Raw genomic sequence first — 19863 nt, 5'->3', positions numbered from 1 at the left:
TCAGGTGATTACCATGTGCTGACACTATTTTTAAACCTTAAAACAACTCTGGTGTATGGTCGACTTACAGCCAGTTTGCAGGTGAAACTGAAGCAGAGAGAGGTTAGGTGATTTGCCCAGGAATACGGCAGAGACAAGGCACGTATATATTTATAGATGCTTTTCCATATATATATATATTTTAAATTAATTTCAAGGAACAAAATTAGGATAGCAGTTGCATATTGCCACTTTGTGCCCTGTATTCAATTAAACACTTTGAGTAGTTACTCTGTCTAAAATCTTGACTTTGAAGAGTTATTCTGTTTAAAACCTTGGCAAACAAACACATGTGAGCAGAATCTTGTTATACCCATATTTGCCTGTGTGTGTCCAGAGATGTGGAACATAATATCTTTTATGTATCTAGCACAATGTATTCAGGGTAAAATGGTGTGTCACAATCCCTCCCCCAAATGAACTGTTTAAATACAGGCGGAGCTAAGTTTCCATCCATCTTGATTTTTAAGGCAGCAGCAGGCACATCCCTATGTGGCAAGAGGAGCTTTGTAAAGCACTAGACATTTCTTGGTGCCATTCCTTGTCCAACAGAGAAGGTGAAGGACGGGTAGGAGTCAGAAATTGGGCACGGGCTCAGAGAGGGGTCCTCAGGGGTCCCAAGGGTGATTGTAGAGGGTTTCCCTGCCCTGCTTAGGGGAAGAGATCCCCAAGAACGTTTCTGATCCCAGCCCTCCAAGAAGTTTGCATCTGTCTGCCAAGGCCTGAAGAAAACAAGGACAATCAGGTGAGTATTTTTCCCCAAGTTAATTTGTCTATTTAAAAATTCTGAAAGTGTGCCCTTGTTATTTCTGCATATGATACTTTTCTTTTTGCATATGGTACTTTTTAAATTGACAGTGATTGCTTTTTTCTAATACTTTATTATGAAAACTTCTAAAGGTAGAAAAGTTGCAAGAATTGTATAGTGACCACACACCATCTAGAGTCTGCAATTGTTAATGTTAAATTTCATCACGTCATAGGCGACCTTAAAAAATGTCTCCACAAGCAAAATAAAATTGACAACCTATTTCGGCCCTTCAATTAAAAAAAAAAGAGTCTGATAAATCCAAATATCTGGAATTACCTGTTTTACAGGATAAATCTGGACATAGGAAAAAAGGCTTGCGGGGGAAGGGGGGGGAAGCTGTTCATTATTGAATTTTTGACAAGGTATTACCACCATCAAATTCCATTTCTGTCTTCCCATTTGGACAGGGGGTGCCTTGGGGGCAGCAACTATTTCCTGTTTTTAAAATTAAAATTTAACTACATGAGTACATGAACAAGGGGACCTTTAAAACATCGCGGGACAGATTCAAGTCCCCTCTAACTTTTATTTATTTATTTTTTAATCAACTAGGATCTCTTTTTCCCCTCTCCAAAGATGAAATTAATTTTCTTGATTCGGGGTGGCCTTTTTTTCCTGTGCTTCCACACACATTTGAACTCTTAGAAACCGCACGATGTTGCTGGCTTGTGCATGTTTGTTTCCAACAGGCATTATCTTAGTTGATACAAAATTCTAGAATAACCCACAGCTTGCTCAACAACATATCCAGGAGGCCATCCTACGACGGTACATATAGATAGTCTGAAATTGCTACATAGTAAAGCACTCCGGGGTACGATGCGCCATAAATTATTTCTCTAAGCCCCTAGGTTCCAGCAAGACACTGGAAAACAATTGCACACGGTGCTGCAGCAAGCATTGTCGGGCTGAGCGAGCCCCAGGGTGGTTCCCTGGGTAGAAAAACTCAAGGAAGGACTGCAGGGTTATCTGGCAGGTACACTTAAAATGCTATTAGGAAGCGTCCAGTGCCTCAAAGAGGCCCATCGGATCCGGGAAACTGAGGCCCGGAGACTTCATCAGCTGGAGGTCAACCTCAACGAGGCGTGGGGCCCAGCTGAGCTTTGAAACCTGGTTGCAAAGCTCTGAAGTCCTCGCCTCCCAGAAGTTTTAGGGAACTCGGGGGCGGGCACCTAACTATCCCAGGGGCCTGGCCCTTTGCAAAGGTCTGCTGATTGTGATGGAAATGACCTCGCCTGGGAGGCCCGGAGCGGCTCTTCCTCAGTTCTCTGCTGTCCTCTTTTGCAAAACGACTCGCACCGAGAGCTGTTTGTCCCAGCTCGGGATTCTGCTAATTGGGGCAACGCTGCGCCCAGGTTCCGGATCCCGGTCTCGGACCCCTACTACGCGCAGTCCCCGGCGGGTACCGATGTTGTGCTGAGTCTCACGTACTCAGCAGTCGCCCGATAGCCAGGGCGAGTGGGAAGTGATTGGCACCTCTCCCAGCCAGTCCCGCGCCTCGGGCTGACCCCGCAGCCAATCCTTGCAGTCCCCCGTGCGGTCGTGGGGCCGTCCCAGAGGCAACCTTGTCAATCCGAGGCCCAGCGGCCGTCGGATTGGCCGTGATCTTCTTGGCTGGCGTGCTGCACTTCCAATGAGACCGGAGCCGGTCAGTGGGCACGTGGGAGGGCGCCGGCGTGTCCGTTCCCTCCAGCCAATGGGGACGCGAGGCCGGCGCCGGCGCCCGCCCAATCGAGGTACGCGGCGGGCGGGCCGCCCGTTGTTGATGGGCCCGGCGGAGGGGAGGGGCGGAGCTGTCAGCAACGGCCAATGAGCAGGCGGGCGTGGGCTCGCCGGCCAATGGCAGCCGGGGCGGAGCGGGCGCCCGGCCTCATAAGCCCCGCCCGGGGCGCTCGCGGAGGGCTCGGCCGCCAGCGACTGAGCGGGGTCCGGCCCGAGCGGGGCCTGGGGGTGCGACGCTGAGGGCGGGGGAGCGCGCGCCGCAGCTCGGGACCGGGCCGCGCGCGCCGCCTCAGGTGAGCCCGCCGGGGAGGCCTCCCTGGCCGCGACCGAGCGCGGGCCCCGCCATCGCCGCCGCCACCGCCGTCGTCGCCGCCGTCGCCGCCGCCCCCGCGGCCCGGAGCTGCGGGCCTGCCGGGGACTCGAGGCCCAGGCCTCGGGCGCGGCCTGCTCGGCCCGCGGCTGCCGCGCTTTGTCCCGGCCCGCGAGGCGGTTGGGGGCGTTAACCGCCCGGCCCGGGGCGCCGGCGGGGCCTGCGGACGGCGGGGGGCGGCGGACCGGACAATGGCGGGGCGCCGGGGTGCGCGCGGGGGCGGGCGGCGGGGGCGCCCCTGCCTGGGTCGGGGGCGCGCGGGGGGCTGGGCTCGGACGGCCCCGGCCCGCCCCGCACAAAAGATGACAGCGTGGGTGGCCCCGGCGCGGCCCTCCCCGGGCCCTGCTTCTTTATTATTCAAAACAATCCTTGTAGTAATAATAATAATAATAATAACAATAATAATAATAATAAAAGCTCGCAGGCCCCTGGCGAAAACGCGCCTGCATTTCTTGTCGTCTGGGCCCCGCGGGGACCCAGTGGGCACCTCCCCCGACGTGGACACCCAGTGGTGCCCCCGGAACCGCCACCATTGCCCCCCACCCCCTCCCCAGTCGCTGCTTCCAAACTTGCCCTGCCCCCCTCGGTCTCCCGGAGCCTCCCTCCCCCTAATCAGCGCACAATCTGGATTTAAAAAAAAGAAAATGTGGCTGCTTGCTTGTGCAACCGCAGCCTCAAGACAGGGCCCCCCGGCCCTCCCCCTGACAGCCCGTCGCGGGCTCTGTCGAAATAAATTGTGGAGTTGCTCCCGCGGCGACCCCTGGTGCTGTCCCATCCCGCGCCCCCCCCAGGGAGGTGGGGGGCGGGGAGCGGGGGAGGGAGTCACTCCGAAGGGGGGATGTACTTGATCTGGGATTTTCAAGGGGCCTGGCTCTGTGCTTGGTGGGTGTAATGACATAGGCCCAGTGGGGTCGTCTGTCCACTGGACACGGTAGAAGGTTTTGCAGGGAATTTTTCTTTTTTTTCCTGATGAATTTAATCCTGTTTTTGTGTTTGCGGGATGTGGGAGGGAAGGTGTGGACTGTTTTTTGGTAGGCCCCCATCTGTTGGGCCGGGGCAGATGCTTTTTGTTTTAATAATTCAGGTGCATCTGGGGAACTGTTTGGAGAGTTACGAAACTAGTGGGAAGGTAGTTCTGCCCCGTGGAGCCCAACGGTCGCGTAATATGTAAAAAGTGTGTCTCTTTCTATGTGTTTCTGGCAATGGCATGGAGGCAGCAAGCTCCTTTGGAGGCACTGGCTGCCGGCGGTGGCTTGGCTTCTGAGGCTACTGGGGTGCGTTGTAGGGATTGGTGCCTTACCCTGCTGCCACAGCTGTTTGTCTGACTGCCCCAGGCTGGAGCCGAGGACCTAGCGCGGCACTAGCCTTGAAACGGGCGCCTTTGATTTTACCGTGGCTATGCAAGAGCTGACGACGCCCCTAATTCTCAGGAAATCGCTTCCTTTGAAGGTTTCAGGAGGGTCTGTCAGCCAAATAGGGCAGCCTTTTTCTGCCGGAGCAATGGGCAGCCTCTCCCGTCTTTGCTATTTGCTTTTTGAAACCCGGGGCAGAGCGTAAAGTCGGAGAGTCAACTGTTGATGCTAGGAGCAGAGAATTTCTCAAACTTGCTAGCCCCCTTTCCGCGTTCCTGATTGGACAGTTGGCAGATGTTGGTGAGTCCACTGCGTGCTGGGGGTACCGTGACCCAGGTCACTGCCGGGGAGGGAGGAGGTAGTGGAGGTGGTGGAAATGGCAGTTGCACAGATGCCACAGAGTGTCATGGGTGCTTTGCATGGAGGGTGTACATATCAGGCATCGTGCATGCATGTGTGTGTGTGTGTGTATGTGCGCGTGCACACATGCACTGCTGTAGTTTTCAAGATTTGAAATATGTACAGTCTTAGTTGATTTTCTGGTGTGTTCTCATCCTTTTCCCTTTGGGGAGTGGGCTGCTAAGGAGTTGTTAAACGAAGGGGCTGAGAGGTCTGTCTGATCAGTTGTTCACCGGTCAACGCCCCGCCCAGTCTTTGTTGTACTTTTCTGTCATATTGAAAAGACCCTTCCTCCTCTCCTTCTGTTCCTCAGCCTCCATCCCACCCTCCAGGCGCTCTCTGGGGTGGTCACGCTGCCTGGTGACCGTGTGTCTCACCCTGGCTGCTCCGCTTGCACTCCGATTCCTCATTTCTCTGCCCCTCCCTCCTGTTGGCGTCTTGCCCTTGCCCAGCTGTGCCCCGCCCCCACCTCGGGATGGCACCGTGGATCCCTGGGGAGCCCATCTGCTTCCTGACACCTGAGAACCAACATTGGGGCCATTCATTTGTCCTACCTGGGGACCTTGGTTTTTGAACCTCGAGAGAGTTTGGGGGCAGTTCTTGGCTTCAGGGACTTGCTAATGAGGGAAGGGAGAGATGTGAGTCCTGGATGCGGCTAGCTTGAAGATGGTGTGACCCAGTAGGGAGAGGGCAGGCGATGAGGGACTGATGCCGGGACAAGTGAGCATTGACGGTGGCTTTCTTCCAAGGACCCGGAAGCGTAGTGCCTGGGTTCTGAGCTACAAGAGCTTGGGCCAATCACTGGCTCAGCAGCCCTGTTTGCTCAGGAACAGGCACTAAACTTTCCCAGGCCCACTTGAGGAGGGCAGGAAGACAGAGGAACTGCAGACAGAAGGCCCCCCACCCCATGAATGCTCCGCACACCTGTGGTGGCCCACTTTGATGGTGACCCCAGTGGTGCAGACCCCTACATGGAAAGACTGGTGCCCACCTGGACTCCTGGCCTGGCCTCCAAGCTCCTGCCCCTTGGCTGGCTCATGGGGCCCTTGGAACCACAGTGCCTCCCCTTTTCCTCCCTGCCCCACCCTCGGGTACTCCAATTTCTGGCTTGGGAAGCTGGGTAGCAGAGGAGACCGCTGGAACATGGACTCCACTGTGACCTGGTGCTCCCCATGATGTCCTGGGTTTCTGTCCCCACCCTCCCTATGTACCTTTGGAGTCTAGTGACCTGGATTCAAATTCCTCCTCTAGGGCTGGGCCTGCCCCTACCTGGGCCTTGCTGGCCTCGACTCTGAAATGGATACAATGACAGCGGCGCCTCCCTGGGAGTGCACATCCAAGCCAGGTGGCTCTGGGAGCTCAGGCCTTCTCGGCCTCTGCCAGGGGCCGTCCACCTCTGCCCCGTCTGCATTCAGGCCCAGGCCATTCTCTGGGGTGGAATGGATGCCATCCTGTGCCTTGTTGGGTGTTGGGCAACATCCCTCACCTTCTCCCACTCCCCTCTTTCAGTCCTCTCTCAATGCTTCCAGGCATTGCCCAATGTCCCCCGGGGGGTGGTGGGGGTGATGGTGGCACCAGATAGTCCCCTGTTGAGAACTTGAGATGACAGCCCTGCACTGCCTAATCCTCTGCCATGCCCTTTCATCTGCCTGAAGTTCTCAGGTCCTTTTGTCCCCTTCTTCATCAGACTGTACGCTGTGGCAGGGTCCCTGCCCCTTCTGAGGCTTCTGCTCTTTCCCCAGTGCCCCTTGGCCATGCCCACTGTACTTCCCAGGCTGCGGAGTCCACCCCAGGGAGGAAAGGAGCTTACTTGCAAGCGTGCCCGTACCCCGTCCTCCCCAACTCCTGCCCTGGTCCTGGTCCTCCTGGGTGAATCTGGACCTCTGAGCTCCTGCAGGCCCCCCTCCCAGCTTCCTTCCCCCACACCCCACACCCCCACACCCTTACCATCCCTGTACCCCACCCCATCAAATTACTCAGTGGTTTTCTTGAAGTCAACTTGAAGAGGATTCCTTTATTATCATTGTTCATCTTGGCCTCTTCCTGACCACCAGGGTCTGTGGACTAGTGGGGCTGTTGATGTGCTGGTGGCAGGTACTTTTATGAAGACGCGTTGCAGTGAGTGACTTTAGTAGATTCAAAAAGCAAAAGTTTGCATCACCTCAAATACCAGGGTGAGTGGATGGATGAGTTGTTGTTTTTTTTTTTTTTTTTTTTTGGGGGGGGGAGAATGATATTTGATTTAAGAGTTTGTTTCCTGCTGGATTTGACCTGTGTGGGAGCCCCTTGTTGGGTAAATCAGGCATCCCAACTAGGCTGCTGGTTTTTACTCCTGCTCCCTGAAGAAGCTTTTAAAAACACTGAAAATGGCCTTCCCCTGCTCAGAGCCTTCCAACGGCTTCCTGTTGCCCTTGGCAAGAGCTCTGGACCCCCTTCCTGTGGCCTGCCTGATATGCTTTTTGTGCCCCTCTCCTGACTTTCTTCCCTGCCATTTCTGATCCTCTTCTGCTGCCCCATGCATGCTTCTGTTCAATCATAACCATCTCCTTGACTACCTGCCTGCTTCCACCTCAGGGCCTTTGCACTTGCTGTCCTGCTGCTGCTGGAATGTATGTCCCTCAGGCCTGTACCTGAGCAGCCGGCTGTTTGTTCTTCACATCTCAGCTCAGAGAAGCCCTACTGACCACGTGGGCTAAAGCGGCCCGTCTGGTCACCTCTCTCCCCATCCTAGTTTTCTTTGATACTTTGCCGCCTTTATGAACTCTACCAGAAGTTTACATATTTATTGTCTGTCTCATCCACTAGGCCAGTGGCTTTTTCTGTAAAGGGCCAAAAGGAGAAATACTTTGGGCTCTTTGGCCAGACAGTCTCAGTCCTGCTACTCCACTGTACTGTTAAAACATGAAAGCAGCCACAGTGCTTGTATGTGGGTGGGCATGCCTGTAGGTTCAATAAAACTTAATTTATAGACACTGAAATTTGAATTTTGTATAATTTCCGTGTCATAAAATATTTTTCTTCTCTTGATTCTTCCCCCATCCCCCACTCCCCAACTACTTAAAAATGTCAAAACCATTCTTGGTATATGGGCCCTACAAAGACAGAGTGTGGGCTGGGTGTAGTCTGCTGACCCCTACAGTAGGGTGTAAAGGGCCGTGATTCAGAGCTGGGGCAGCACGTGTATGCCCAGCGCCCAGGTCAATTTCTGGCTCATGGTGGTTATTCAGTAAACATTTGTTGAATGAATGAATTTCCATCTTTCCTCCTTCAAAGCATTTAGAATTCTGCTCCAGGCTTCAAAAAATAAGTTGTGCATCGTGTGGAGTGAAATTAAAACTGCAGGGAATATAAGATAATGCTGTGCCTAAACCCAGCCAAACAACGTCATGGTAAAGGGAAAAAAAAAAGACAGACGTATGCAAGGAAAAGCATTTGGAAAGTCTGACCATTTTTTTCCCGTGGAGTTATGTGTCCCCTTTTTGTTTGACCTCACAGACAGCTGGCGAGGAGTGTATGTGGCCTGGAGAGTTTGTTTTGACCTGAACATAGCTGAGTGTTTAACGGAAGAAAATATTTCCCAATCATTTTGTTTTGTAAGCACCTGAAGCATCTCTCTTTACCCGCATCAGGGACCCGATCGGAAGTGCCTCTGTGGCCCTGAGAGGGTGGTCTGTGCAGACGCCTCACTGTCTGCATAGAAAAACTCTGGAGGGAGGTAGCTTTTGTGGATATTAAAATCCAGCTTTGCAGGAAAGGGGGGTGGAGGGAGGGGACAAGCCACAGGAAGATGGCCGTGGGACTGTCAGCCTGGGATGGGGGTGGCAGGACGCGTGGCAGCCTCTCATTGGCCTTCTGCTGACGTGACTTTGGGGAAGGAAGACTGGCTTGCAGAGGGCTTTCCCAGGCCAGCATCCACCAGGAGGGCTTCAGCCTGTCTCTTAGTTTTGGTCCTGACCCAGGAACATTCTGACTTGTCAAAAAAGCACACGGTTAATTTACAGGCTTGTTTTCTCTCGTCAGTGGAAATAAACAGTCTGGAGAAGGTTGCTCGGTATATCTTGGCTTTTAAAAGTTGCGTATCTTTTTTCTTTTCTTTTCTCTCTCTTCTTGTATTAAACCACCTCACCGATCTTGATGAACGTGGGGGGATTGATAAGAATTTCCTATGAAGCCATCTTTGCGAGCTGCTGCTGTTTCTGTCTGATCTCTCCTTGCCCCCTGGGCAGGGGCTGTGGCTTTGGGCGGTGGGTGGTAAGTGCACAAAGTTTTCCTGTAACTCAACTGCTATTTTCTGGGGAGAATGCCTTGATCCTCTTTGTTCAGTGGACAAAGAATAAAGATCAGAGAACAAACTGCTGATAGCTGCTGCACCCTGAGTGAATCTCTGGGTTCCTAGCACAACAATAACTAATTTAGGACTTGGCGCTGTTTGCCGGTAACTGATCACAGTTAATGTTTTTTGTTTGCGCTTGCGTGGCAAGCCTTCCAGATTTTACCCTCAGTGTGTACTTCCTTTCTAGCTCGGACCCGAGTCATGGCTGGCACCTTCTGGACAGGTAGGGGTGGAGGTGGCCCTGCTGTCATGGTGTGGGGGTGGTCCCAGTGTGGAAACCTGACATCTGGGGTGTCTCTGGGGAGAGGACGTGGCGAGAAGTGATTCATGTAAGATGAGCTGGCAGTAGGCTCAGAATTGGGCTTTGTGCAAGAAGAAGTAAGAGATGAGTCCCAGGGGTCTCCTTTGACCAGAGGGCCGACTTGGAGCCGCCAGCAAGTGTGGAGAGGTGCCCCTGGCAGGGAGAAGTGGGGGGGTGCTCCAAACCACAAATAGATGGAAGCAGGCTGTGTGCTCAGTCAGAGGTTGGCACCCCAGCATATCCAGGTGGTCTGGGAGCTGGCAGGCCAGGTACCCACCTGGGACACCCCCTGACTGGATGGGTTGGGCCCGTGGTGAGCGAGGCACTGCAGGACTGGAGAGACTCCCCACTTTTGCCGCTGGCCCAGGGGCTACTGCTGCCTTCTTCAGCTTCTTGTTCTTTCCATACACTTCCTCTTTGAAAATCTCATCCACGAAGCAGGGTTGGCTCTCGGTAGCGTGGGCTCCAATCTTAGAGCCATGTGGCCGCATGGATCTGATTATGTTGGTCACGAGTCAAGAACGAGAAGTGCCGAGTCTCTCGCTGGCGATGAGTAAAGCCCCTGGAATTTAAAATCGCGATTCGCCACTTTACTCCAGCTCCTTCCGTCCTTAGCAAGCGTAGGGAGTAGGTAGAGAAAAAGTAGTTTTCCTGACTGTTTAAGACAGCCAGGTGTCTGGTTTCTCTGACCTCTGTGCTGAGGTTAAGGAAAGCCACAGAGCTTTCTCACTTTAGCCCTCTTCCTAGCTTGTTGTCACCAAAGGCAGATCAGTCCCCGAAGCTGAGCTGTAGCCTGGACAGGGGCTTCATTTGTTGGAGAAACTGGCTGCCCTGCACCTCTGGTCCCCTCTGCCTGGCCCTGCAGAGGAGAGGGAAGGTGAATAGGGTGTCCGCTGCCCCCTGTGCAAGCTTGCTAACGCCATGTCTTCTGAGGCTGGACACGACCCTGCTAACGGTGCTAGCTGCTGGCAGGGCCCAGGGTGACCCTGCATGGAGGCTGGCAGCCATGGGGAGTTTGGGCAGAGTGGCCTGGAGTGAGGTGGTAGGCAGCCTTCACCAAGGCCACAGCCATGTGGTCAGCTCACCCAGGCTCTCTTTCTCTGGGCTAGGGCACCACATCCAGACTTGAAGCCTTCTTGCCCAGAAGAGAGTGGCTCATGTTCTGATATGGGCCAGACCTGGGTCGCATTGCCGAGCCCTTTCGGGCTTGTCTGAGTGTGTTGTCTTCACATACCTAAGTGCAGTGATCATGGTTGAGTCTAAGTGTGGGCAGGGGCCCCTGGGTCACGTGCCCAGCCACGTGCACAGCTCTCTAGTCCACTGGGGCTCCTGGTCCCATGGTGGAAGGCGAGGGGGCAGGGTTAAGAAGAGCGGTGCAGCTGCAGATCGCCCTGACCCGGACGTGCACCCAAGGATCTGAGAATTAGTTGGGGGTGTGGGACAGACCAAAGCCATCCACGTCCCAGTAACAGCCGCCTGTCTGCTGCTCAATGACTGGCTCTGGGTGCTTACCCGGTCCTGGACTTTCTAGGACAGTCCCCTTTGAAATATGTCTTTTCTTAAGATGTCATTCACCGTCTATAAAATGTACCCATTCCAAGTGTATAATCTGTTGGTTTTTAGTATCTTCACAGAGTTGTGTGTGTAACCGTCACGTGATCTAATTCCAGAACTTTTCCATCACCTCAAACAAAAACCCCCATACCCATTAGCAACCTGTCCCCATTATCTCCATTTCCTCTACAGCCCCTGGCAACCACTGATCTGCTTTCTGTCTCTGTGGGTTTGACTCTTCTGCACATTTCATATCAGTGGAATCGTGCAATATGTGGCCTTTTGCATCTGGTTTCTTTTACTGTGCGTCATGATTTCAGGGTTCATCCATGTTGTAGCAAGGATCAAACCCTTATTCCTTTTTCGGGCTGAATGCTAACATGCAGAGGGATCCTGTTTTGTTCAGTGCTCATCAAGTGGTGGGCATTTAGGTTGTTGGTACGTTTCCCCAAACCATCTTAGAGTTCCAGATACCCCACCGTTGCAACTTGCAAATCGGGTACCCAGCCTGTTCCCCTGGGGCAGAGGCAGCCCAGGGCTCCTCTGTCAGGTGGAAGAGTCAGGGGAGGTCTGGCCTAAGGTGAAATTTTCCCAGACGACAACAGGAGGTGCTCAGTGCCCTGCAACTGCTCAGCCCCTTGGCTCCATGTGGTCTCTGATGAGTCCCAGTCCCTCACCTCACCCTACCTACCCCCTTTCTCCCTCCCTCCTTCCTCTTCCCCCACTGAACTGGGCAGTACCTGGGTCCCACGCGTGTGCCCTGCCCAGTGGGTCCCCTGCAGGTACCTCTCGGCTGGCTGGGCTCTGTTCCTCTGCTCTGGGACAGTGTGGCCTCAACTGACCATAACTTTTGGCTTGTCCCTTCCCTGTGTCATGCTGGTTCACCTCCCAAGGGCAGGATGGACCCTCCCTGCCTGCCAGGCAGACAACCACAGCCCTTACTTGAGAGGGACATCCTGTTACCTTGCCCCATTGCTGTATCATACTTGCTGTCCTGGCTGGCCCGTACTGTGTCCGAGCTGTGAGCTATCTCCTTGAGAGCTGTATGTAGCTTCTAGGAACCCACCTGCACCCATCTTTCTGAGACCCCTCTGGCATTTACTGGCCTGCTGGTTTGCATGTGAGCCGCTTACTTCCCTTTCCTGGTTCAGGGCCTTCTCCAGCCTTGACGGGGTTGGAACTGTCTGCTGAGAGGCGGGGCCTCCAGTCCTGAGCATCCTGTTCCCCTATAGTGTTCAGTAAGGAGACTTCCCTGGACTTGGTGAAGTCGGGCCAGCCACCCCAAGGGAGGCGGGGCTCAAGGAGGAGTAGCAGCTGTGGGCTGACCCCAGGGCGGGGCCAGAGGGTGGGAAGGGGAAGGCAGGCTCTGTTTTTCCTTGTCTGTAAGTTGAGGTTTGAAATCAGAGTATCTAAACTCACTTTCTATCCCAGAATCGCAAGTGGTTTTTCTGGTACCCTTCCAAATTTGCTGTGTAGAAACAACTGAAGGTATTAGAAAGCACATTGAAAATGCGGTTTTTTGTTTCCCTTGGAGCTTCTTTATTTTAATGGGCAGGTGGGAGGGTTTGATGGACCAGGAAGCAGGGGCAGGTGTTCCTGTGGGAGGCAGGATGGAGGTGGGGTTGGAGCCCAGAGCAGAACTCTGAGTCCTTCTGGCATGTTCCATACACACCGTCAGGTTTCTATACCAGTGAACATGCATTTTATTGTCAAGTGACTTATCTGGAGAGCCACATCCTTGCGTGAATGGAGATGCTCAACCCTTCGGGAGGACCTAGGGAGACGGTGTGGGCTTTGAAACCTGCCCCTCACAGGGTGGGAAGGATTTGGTGAGGCTTTGGGCCCCAGCCGTCCGCAGGCACAGGCATCCGATGGCCAAAACCACCGTGGCAGGGGGTGCCAGCTGCTGCACCAAGGAGTTCATAACCTACCTGGGGGTTCCTGTCCTGCTCCGTGAAACCTGGGGTCTCCCTATATTAATGAACTTGGGCTTTAACCAAAACAGGGTAGGCAGTATGAGAATGAGCCAGCTCCCTGTGGCTGTTGTCCTAACAAGCTTCCTAGAGGGACATCCATCATAAAAATATTTATCCTCCTGGTATAAAAATTGGCAATTACAGCACAGCAAAACAAAACGGTAAAGGCCGCTTCTAGTTCCTAGTGAGCATCTGAGGTGGCTTAGTCAGTGTGGGTGTTGCTGAGGGTCCTTCTGGGGGCTCCTGGGCCCAGGCTCTATCGGGGCTGATGGGTGCCCTCCTTGCTGAGGGACTGGTGTGGTTGGGGAGGCAAAGACTGCCACCTGGTGGAGGGTGATGCAGCAGGTACATGAAGATGGGCTCAGGATCCCTGCACACAGGCTGGGGTGACCCCGAGTGTGGTCAGGAGTGAGTCAGGAGTGAAGGAGTGGGCGCTGGTAAGTGACCTGGGCCCAGCAGTGTGCAAGGCAGGAGGCGGGGGTGAGAGGCGAGAGGGCTGGGCCTCAGGTGCATGATGGGTAACAGGCCAGCGCCAACCTGAGCCTTCGAGACCCCCCGGCATCTGCCTTTAGCACCTGGCTGAGAACCTCTGTCCTCTAGACCAGTGGTTTTATCCTGAGCCATGGCTGGGACTCCAGGGGACATGGCCTGGACACAGCTGCAACGTGGGGAGGTCAGCCCAGCAAGGGCTTATGTCTCCAGAAACTGCCCAGAATCCTCAGCTCTGTGGGTATTTTTCTCTCGGCGATTTCCAAGTTTTTTCCTTGGCCCCAAGCCACTGCCCAGTTCCAATCTGGAGTGGGAGGAGAAGAGAGGCTAGTTGGAAAGAGCTGCTCTGCCCACCCTAGTTGGTTCCCTAAATGCTGAGACTACCCCATGGGTATTGTGAGACTTGGCCAATGGCTCCCATGGCCGAGGGGTCCTGTGGTACCCTACCATGTGCCGGGAGCCCCTAGCGGTCCATGAGCCTCCTGGGCCTCGCCATGGGGACCAGTGTGACAGCAGCCATGTCCAGCAGCAGCGCTTGACTGGGGTCTGGAGCCAGAAGTAAGACTTGAGCTCCTGAACCTGTCACCGCCACTGACATGGGACAGATATACAGCTTCTCTGGGCCTCAGTTTCCCCATGAATTTCCCTTGCTCGATGTTGGTGAGGAGTCAGTGGGGTGATGTACGTTAACCAAATGCTTGGCATGGGGTCCTCAGCCCTGGCTGCCAGATGGTTGGTTACCTCTGCCAGCACCAACAGTGCAGAGGAAATGAGGGCACAGCCTATGCCTGGAGAAGGGTTTGGGAGGGTTTGGCCTTAAAAATTTCCGTATCTGCTGTGCCCTGTGCAGTGCTGAGAGTTGGCGTAGAGCTGCTGGGCCCTCTGGGCTGAAGCCGTGGAGTGATTGGCAAGTGGAATGGTACAGGCCTTCTTCAGCGGGCTGGTCCTGGGAGGCCTCTCCTCCGAGAGAGTCCCGAAGTGCCAGCTGTGGGGAGAGTGGACTGTGTGCAGGCCTGAGGCAGGAAGGAGCTTGGCCTGTTTGAGTATCAAGAAGGGGTCCAGGTGGCCAGAATGGAGTGTGGTGGGCTAGTGGGAAGGCAGCAGGCCTGGAGGTCTGCAGGGGCTGGTCCTAGTGGCCAGTGGCATAGGACCATGCTAAAAGCTGTGCAGCATATCTTTTTTTTTTAATTTTTAAATTTTATTTTTTTAAATACCAAAGAAACGCCAAACACAAACATTCCTATTTTGATCATTCATTCTACATATATAATCAGTAATTCACAGTATCATCACATAATTGCATATTCATCATTGTGATCATCTCTCGGAACATTTGCATCTATTCAGAAAAAGAAATAAAATGAAAACAGAAAAAAAGTTTATACATACCATACCCCTTATCCCTCCCTTTCATTGATCACTAGCATTTCAAATTAAATTTATTTTAACATTTATTCCCCCGTTATTTATTTTTATTCCATATGTTCCACTCGTCTGTTGGCAAGGCAGATAAAAGGAGCATCAGACACAAGGTTTTCATAATCACACAGTCCCATTGTGAGAGCTATATCATTGTACAATCACCTTCAAGAAGCATGGCTACTGGAACACAGCTCTACGTTTTCAGGCATATCTTTTTTTTTTTTTTTTAACTGTAAAACAATGTCATGTTTATTTACTTTTGTGTTGATAAATGTATTTATTTTTCATTAAAATATATTTGCTAACATGTAGTTTATTACTGTCATTTTAAATTAATGAATAAATCATTTCTAAATTTCTCACATTAAATTTGTAATATAGATATAAACCACATAAACAAAAGATCTTTGAGTGCTACAATTTCTGAAACCAAGTTTGAGGACCACTGCCTTCTTTTTCTCTCTTCCCTCTCTTCTCTTACTCCTCTCCTTCTCCTTCACCTCCTCTTCCTCTTTTTTTAATACAAGGTTCTGAAGATGCTTCCCGTTTCCCTACATTTCCTTCTAGGATTTGTATAGAAAAATCTGGTTCTCATATGTAGGTCTTTGATCCATTTTGAGTTGATTTTTATATATGGTGTGAGGTAGATGTCCCCCTTCACTCTTTTGCATATGGACAAGTCTTCCCAGCACCATTTGTTTGAGTCTGTTCCTTCCCAATAGAGTGGACTTGGCATCCTTTTTAAAAATCAGTTGGCCATAGATATGAAGGCTTATTTCTGAACTCTTAATTCAATTCCGTTGGTCCATACGTCTGTCCTTGGATATTCTGTGCTGTTTGATTACTGTGGCTTTGTAATACGTTTTAAGATTAGGATATATGAGTCCTCCATTTTTGTTCTTTTTCACGATGGTGTTGGCTGTTGGGGGCTCCTTATTCTTCCATTTAAATTTGATGATTGGCTTTTCCAATTCTGTAAGGAAGGGCTATTGGAGTTTTGATTGGGTTTGCATTGAATCTGTTAACTGCTTTGGGCAGATTTAACTTCTTGACTATATGTAGTCTTCAATCCAGTAGCAAGGTATGTCTTTCCATATATTTAGGCCTTCTTTGATTTCTTTTAGCAGTGTTTTGTAGTTTTGTGTGTATAAATTCTTTAAATCCATGGTTAAATTTACCCCCTAGATAATTGATTCTTTTAGTTGCTATTGTAAATAGAATTGTTTCTTCATTTCCTTTTCAGAGCATTCATTACTATTGTATAGTAACACTACTGATTTTTGCATGTTGATCATGAACCCTGCCACATTGCTAAATTTTTTTATTAGCTCTAGTAGCTTTGTTGTAGGTTTCTTTGCATTTTCTGTATGTATGTACGATCTTGTCACCTGCAAATAAGGAAAGTTTTACTTTTTTCTTTCAAATTTGGATACACTTGTGCTGGTTTGAAATTGTTGTGTACCCCAGAAACACCATGTTCTTTTTTTTTTAATTTTATTAATTTTATTTTTTTTTATTAATTAACGGAAAAAAAGAAATTAACCCAACATTTAGAAATCATACCATTCTACATATGCAATCAGTAATTCTTAACATCATCACATAGATGCATGATCATCGTTTCTTAGTACATTTGCATCGGTTTAGAAGAACTAGCAACACAACAGAAAAAGATATAGAATGTTAATATAGAGAAAAAAAATTAAAGTAATAATAGTAAAAAAAAAAAACCTATAGCTCAGATGCAGCTTCATTCAGTGTTTTAACATGATTACTTTACGATTAGGTATTATTGTGCTGTCCATTTTTGAGTTTTTGTATCTAGTCCTGTTGCACAGTCTGTATCCCTTCAGCTTCAATTAACCATTATCTTACCCTGTTTCTAACTCCTGCTGGACTCTGTTACCAATGACATATTCCAAGTTTATTCTCGAATGTCGGTTCACATCAGTGGGACCATACAGTATTTGTCCTTTAGTTTTTGGCTAGACTCACTCAGCATAATGTTCTCTAGGACCATCCATGTTATTACATGCTTCATAAGTTTATTCTGTCTTAAAGCTGTATAATATTCCATCGTATGTATATACCACAGTTTGTTTAGCCACTCTTCTGTTGATGAACATTTTGGCTGTTTCCATCTCTTTGCAATTGTAAATAACGCTGCTATAAACATTGGTGTGCAAATGTCCATTTGTGTCTTTGCCCTTAAGTCCTTTGAGTAGATACCCAGCAATGGTATTGCTGGGTCGTATAGCAATTCTATATTCAGCTTTTTGAGGAAACGCCAAACTGCCTTCCACAGTGGTTGCACCATTTGACATTCCCACCAACAGTGGATAAGTGTGCCTCTTTCTCCACATCCTCTCCAGCACTTGTCATTTTCTGTTTTGTTGATAATGGCCATTCTGGTGGGTGTGAGATGATATCTCATTGTGGTTTTGATTTGCATTTCTCTAATGGCCAGGGACATTGAGCATCTCTTCATGTGCCTTTTGGCCATTTGTATTTCCTCTTCTGAGAGGTGTCTGTTCAAGTCTTTTTCCCATTTTGTAATTGGGTTGGCTGTCTTTTTGTTGTTGAGTTGAACAATCTCTTTATAAATTCTGGATACTAGACCTTTATCTGATATGTCATTTCCAAATATTGTCTCCCATTGTGTAGGCTGTCTTTCTACTTTCTTGATGAAGTTCTTTGATGCACAAAAGTGTTTAATTTTGAGGAGCTCCCATTTATTTATTTCCTTCTTCAGTGCTCTTGCTTTAGGTTTAAGGTCCATAAAACCGCCTCCAATTGTAAGTTTCATAAGATAACTCCCAACATTTTGCTCTGTTTTATGGTCTTAGACCTAATGTTTAGATCTTTGATCCATTTTGAGTTAACTTTTGTATAGGGTGTGAGATATGGGTCTTCTTTCATTCTTTTGCATATGAATATCCAGTTCTCTAGGCACCATTTATTGAAGAGACTGTTCTGTCCCAGGTGAGTTGGCTTGACTGCCTTATCAAAGATCAAATGTCCATAGATGAGAGGGTCTATATCTGAGCACTCTATTCGATTCCATTGGTCGATATATCTATCTTTATGCCAATACCATTCTGTTTGACCACTGTGGCTTCATAATATGCCTTAAAGTCCGGCATCGCTAGACCTCCAGCTTCGTTTTTTTTCCTCAAGATGTTTTTAGCAATTCGGGGCACCCTGCCCTTCCAGATAAATTTGCTTATTGGTTTTTCTATTTCTGAAAAATAAGTTGTTGGGATTTTGATTGGTATTGCATTGAATCTGTAAATCAATTTAGGTAGGATTGACATCTTAACTATATTTAGTCTTCCAATCCATGAACACGGTATGCCCTTCCATCTATTTAGGTCTTCTGTGATTTCTTTTAACAGTTTTTTGTAGTTTTCTTTATATAGCTTTTTTTGTCTCTTTAGTTAAATTTATTCTTAGGTATTTTATTCTTTTAGTTGCAATTGTAAATGGGATTCGTTTCTTGATTTCCCCCTGTTTTTTTAATCCATTCTGCCAATCTATGTCTTTTGATTGGGGAATTCAGTCCATTAACATTTAGTGTTATTACTGTTTGGATAGTATTTTCCTCTACCATTTTGGCTTTTGTATTATATATATCATATCTGACTTTCCTTCTTTCTACACTCTTCTCCATACCTCTCTCTTCTGTCTTTTCGTATCTGACTCTAGTGCTCCCTTTAGTATTTCTTGCAGAGCTGGTCTCTTGGTCACAAATTCTCTCAGTGACTTTTTGTCTGAGAATGTTTTAATTTCTCCCTCATTTTTGAAGGACAATTTTGCTGGATATAGGAGTCTTGGTTGGCAGTTTTTATCTTTTAGTAATTTAAATATATCATCCCACTGTCTTCTACCTTCCATGGTTTCTGCTGAGAAATCTACACATAGTCTTATTGGGTTTCCCTTGTATGTGATGGATTGTTTTTCTCTTGCTGCTTTCAAGATCTTCTCTTTCTCTTTGACCTCTGACATTCTGACTAAGTGTCTTGGAGAACGCCTATTTGGATCTATTCTCTTTGGGGTGCGCTGCACTTCTTGGATCTGTAGTTTTAGGTCTTTCATAAGAGTTGGGAAATTTTCAGTGATAATTTCTTGCATTAGTTTTTCTCCTCCTTTTCCCTTCTCTTCTCCTTCTGGGACACCCACAACACGTATATTTGTGCGGTTCATATTGTCCTTGAGTTCCCTGATACCCTGTTCAAATTTTTCCATTCTTTTCCCGATAGTTTCTGTTTCTTTTTGGAATTCAGATGTGCCATCCTCCAAATCACTAATTCTATCTTCTGTCTCTTTAAATCTATCATTGTAGGTATCCATTGTTTTTTCCATCTTTTTTACTTTATCCTTCGCTTCCATAAGTTCTGTGATTTTTTTTTTCAGTTTTTCTATTTCTTCTTTTTGTTCAGCCGATGTCTTCTTCATGTCCTCCCTCAATTTATCGATTTGGTTTTTGAAGAGGTTTTCCATTTCTGTTCGTATATTCAGCATTAGTTGTTTCAGCTCCTGTATCTCATTTGAACTATTGGTTTGTTCCTTTGACTGGGCCATATTTTCAATTTTCTGAGCGTGATCCGTTATCTTCTGCTGGCGTCTGGGCATTTAGTCAGATTTCCCTGGGTGTTGGACCCAACAGGTTGAAAGATTTTTCTGTGAAATCTCTGGGTTCTGTTTTTCTTATCCTGCCCAGTAGGTGGTGCTCGTGGCACACATTTGTCTGCGGGTCCCACCAGTAAAAGGTGCTGTGAGTCCTTTAACTTTGGAAAACTCTCGCTGTGGGGGAGGTTCGCCAGCCGAAGTGGCTTGGAGGAGTGCCAGCCGGCCCGGGGGTCCGAACGTGGGGAGGGTCGCCGGCCGCCGCAGCCCGGGAGAGCGCCCGTCCAAATTTCCTAGTCGACCTGGGGCGCCAAGCGTGGCGGGAGGGCGCCAGCCGCTGCGGCCTGGGAGAGTGCACCATTCCCAGCTGGACCGGGGAGTCACGTGTTTGGAAGGGACCCCTCCGGTCACCGTTCCTCGCGGCCTGAGGATTTCCAATCCAATTCTCTCAGTTGGTCCGGGGGGCTGC

At 49.6% G+C, this 19863-nt stretch overlaps 1 protein-coding gene across 1 annotated transcript in view; it reads left to right on the top strand.

Moving 5' to 3' along the window:
* Nucleotides 1-2791: 2791 nt before the first annotated feature.
* The window catches only part of KDM4B (lysine demethylase 4B), a 172884-nt gene continuing 155812 nt past the window's right edge, over nt 2792-19863 (top strand). Inside the window, 1 exon segment of the mRNA XM_077121063.1 lies at nt 2792-2865. The gene's annotated coding sequence lies outside the window, so the exon portion shown is untranslated.

This window comes from Tamandua tetradactyla, chromosome 11 (genome assembly GCF_023851605.1).
Source record: "Tamandua tetradactyla isolate mTamTet1 chromosome 11, mTamTet1.pri, whole genome shotgun sequence".
Classification (NCBI taxonomy): Eukaryota; Metazoa; Chordata; class Mammalia; order Pilosa; family Myrmecophagidae; genus Tamandua; species Tamandua tetradactyla.
Note: the sequence above shows the minus strand (reverse complement) of the source record. Positions and strands in the feature narration are given on the sequence as shown.